The 3,891-nt window shown below is 35.6% G+C and overlaps 1 long non-coding RNA gene across 1 annotated transcript; it reads right to left on the reverse strand.

The window, feature by feature from the left end:
* Nucleotides 1–873: 873 nt before the first annotated feature.
* On the reverse strand, nucleotides 874–3,592 carry LOC110685380. The gene is made up of 2 exons (XR_002504033.1): nucleotides 2,912–3,592; nucleotides 874–1,091 (listed from the first exon to the last, which is right to left on the reverse strand). It is a non-coding gene; the product is annotated as an uncharacterized LOC110685380 (long non-coding RNA).
* Between the last annotated feature and the right edge of the window lie 299 nt (nucleotides 3,593–3,891).

The following is a 3,891-nucleotide window of genomic DNA, read 5'->3' on the forward strand; positions in this document are numbered from 1 at the left end:
GCTCGCAATGCCTCGCATAGCAGCAGCGCCCAGCATGCGTGGCTCGTTAGCAGCACGCATGCTCTGGTTGTGCGTGTGGGGTGCTTGTTGGCTGGTTGCGCTGTGTGCGTGTGTGCTGGTTGGCTGCCTAGCCTTGGTGCTAGGCGCCAGCTGGCAGCCTTGGCAGCCAAAGCAGGCTACCAGCCAGCCACATGGAAGGATGCCGGTTTGCTAAGTGGGGACCAAGGTTTGTGGGAATTGCCTTGGGCACTAAGGCTATGGTCCCCCCCTTGGAAATGGTCCTCACCTAATCTCTCTTCCTCCTTGTGCCACTTGTAACTTATTGATTGCATTGCAATTTTATTTTTGTTTTAATTAAAATAAAATGGGAAAATTGCAAATCTCCCACATTGATTGAGAGTGGGAATTCAAGGTTCATTTCCCTATAAATACCAAGGTTTTGGAATTTGGGAAGAACACTTGAGTGGAACGAAAAAGACATCTCCTTAAAAATGTGAGAAAACCTTAAGTTCGTAAAACTCTAGTTTTTATTAGTCGGGTCCCGACTAACCTTCGGGACTTGGATCGTTTGGGTCGGGTTCGTGGATACGAGCCGTCGGAGACCTTTGCATTTGCGGGGTTCAAGTAAGAGCTCGGGATTCGAGCGAAGCACGCGCCAAGGGTAAGAATGTCTTTTCTTTCTCTCTCTCTTAATTGTTGTTTAATTAGTGATTGCATGCTTAGTCGCTTTAATTAGTGTGCGGGTTTTGGGTGGGTTTCCCTTCCGCGTAGAGTCGGACTCTACGAAACCCAACATTTTGTATTAATATTGAAGATCTAATAAAGCGTTTTACAAGGTTGTAATAAAACTAACTACTGAAAAAAATGTGTTTAAAAAAAAGAAATTAAATCAAATATGCAAAAACGAACATATAAATTGTTGATTCCTTCAACCTAGCTACATTTGCTGGACTACATAGCGCACTCACTAAGTTCTTACTTCACCAATCTGAATTTAATCGTAACTTGAGAGCTACATAGCGCACCCACTAAGTTCTCACTTCACCAATCTGAATTTGATTGTAACTTGAGAGCTGGCAATCTGAAAAGTACTGCAAAATAATAACAATATAAGGATATAAGAATATGAACATAAAACAAAGTAAATTCAATTTTTTATGATTAGATATTAAGCAAATCACATATATATATCGATTTCAACCTATCGTCCAAATAACATGGAGAGAAATGCACATGAAGATATAAAGTCCCTTAACTTCCCAAACAGATTACACTCACTTGGATTTGATAGTTTGTAGAAACTTCTACCCCCCCCCCCCCCCCCGATCATCTGAGGTTGTGTTTAATGTTGTCAACTTGTCAAAGGATTCGTTTGTATCTCCGAAAAAATCTTTAACCTTATTAACCACCGTCTTGAGCTAATCTTGAGTTAGCAGCTAAACAAATATGGGAAATTTCATCAACATCAGTAATAGATCATATCAATTACAAATTCAACCCCCTCTTAAAACATGCAATTTTTTTTCAAATTTATAATCTTTAAAACCAAGCCTGGTTAATTTTGTCTATGTGGTAGGAGTTGTTCTTCATGACTCGAGGACAGGGGTCAAGTCTCAACAAACATTAATGCTATCGGACTCATTTATCATTGTTCAAATTTAGGAAGTAAAGAGTAACATTAACAAAGCTGGAAGTTACCTCAAAACATTTCTTAGAGTAAGAGTCATTTTTATATCACAACTAGAAGATATTAGGCATCTAGGGGAAGCAGCAAAAGTAAGCCTAGGGAGGATAACAAAAGAGGGGGAGCAGCAGAAGGATGGTAGCAGCATGGGTTAATGACAGAAGAGGGGGAGCAGCCAAAGGGTGGCAGTAGCAGTAGGGGAGCGGTAGCAGGGGGCAGAAGAAGGGGTTAAATAGCGGAAGGGGGGGTAGCAGCATAATCGCTTAGGACAAACTTCTTAGTATCACTAAACTGAAACATAAAGTAATAAATCTGAATGTCTTAATGGATTATGGAAACTTGGTTTTTTTTTTTTCTTTTTTTCCACGGTCGTGCTACAAAGAACACTAATTGACTAAAGTTGTTTTATCATGGTTATAGAAAAATAAAAATTAATCGACAAAAATAACAAATTGAGCACACACTATCTTATAAAAGGATCACCCATTAGCAATTAACTTTTCTTGATTTCTTTAAATTAATAGGATGCTAATATACTTATGCGTAGTGACCACAATTCAGCAGTAAGGGCAAAAGATAGGACATAACAATAACACAAGGAGTACCAAGAAGCTACTCACACTTGAACATGATTTTAGTGATCTTTCGAAACAGTCACTAAGATATAAAAAAATGGTCACTAAAATTTACTTCAATAATTATACAGGCAACACTCATCAACTACATTAAAATTTATCAGGAAAATATTTACCTATAATTTATAATAAACGAAAGAAGAAGAAAAAAAAAAAAAACATCTCCAAATAAAAGAAAAAAAAACCCTGTAATAAATTAGAAAAGAACTCCAAATTATGAATAGCAAAAATTTAAAATAAAAATAAATAAAAACCTTGATTAATGAACCAGTACGGCTAAACATCATTATTGGCATTTTCAAAAAATTCAAAGAATTGCGATCATCTTATTCTTCATTAGCATCATCATAGTAAAATTCATGCATTATCATAAAAAAAAACTCATGCATTATCACTGTCAGCATAATCCTCTATTAAAACAACAACAACAACAACAACAACAACAACAACAACAACAACAACAACAACAATAATAATAATAATAAAAAATCTGCAAGTTAACAGGATTAGACTCCAGAATTTGCAATTGTTGATCAAATTTGAAATAATTTAGGAAATTTCAAGAGAATTAAGGGTTTTACGACAGCCATACCGCAGCTCTTTCCTCACCAATTAGCGCCGGCCACCGGTAGTCTAACCGCACCTCGTCTCCTTCGACGCCCAAACAACAGCAGTTCAATTCAGCAATCTTAAATGCAGCAACCCCAATTTAACACCGAATTCACCACCAATAATGGCAAATTCCAACCATCAAGTATAGCATTCGCAACCAATTACAATAATTTCGACTGATAATTTTGGAAATTGTCTCACCAATCCAAAACCTAATAACCCCTAAAAAATTGAGATACGATGTGCATAATTTATATACCTTTTTTATGCCATAAGCTTCGGTTTGAAGATTTAGATCTGCCAAACTCAAAATAAATTCTATAAGAAATAATTATATATAGATCAATACATAGTAAAAATTGGAAATTCAATTCTAAAAACCGTTTGATTTCAATTTAAAAGCTCAAAGAAAAACTCAACCCCTTGATATATAAATGATGATAAGAATAGATGAACCGAAAAAGCGTTAAGACAAATTGAGGTTTCGAGGAATTAGGGCTTGCTTTTCAACTGTTAAAGAGAGTGATAGGACTTGAACGTTTTGCTGAGGAACAAAAGAGGTGTTTAGTTTCCAGAAAAGAACAGAAGGCTTTAATAGCGGTTATTGGAGAACTATTGTAATTAACTTTTAATAGCGTTTTTCTTAAAACCGCTATAATATAACACTTTTTGACTATATAATACAGTAGCAGTTATGGCAAAACCGCTGTAAAAAAAAGTGCTATAAAAGCTATAATGTGTTGTAGTGCTTTCATGAATTCTAGTATAAGTATCATTTCGATTATGGTTCACACCTATTATCAATTAATCAATTAATTAATGAAAGTTAAAGTATGTATTTCTTCTGTTGCAAGTCTCTCTTTTAAAAAGGTACGTAATCACGTGGCGATAATACCCCTAATTTACTCTCTTAAACATGTATTATAATTGTTATTATTAAAGAGTAATTTGAGGGTGTTA

Source organism: Chenopodium quinoa, unplaced genomic scaffold (assembly GCF_001683475.1).
Source record: "Chenopodium quinoa cultivar QQ74 unplaced genomic scaffold, ASM168347v1, whole genome shotgun sequence".
Classification (NCBI taxonomy): domain Eukaryota; kingdom Viridiplantae; phylum Streptophyta; class Magnoliopsida; order Caryophyllales; family Amaranthaceae; genus Chenopodium; species Chenopodium quinoa.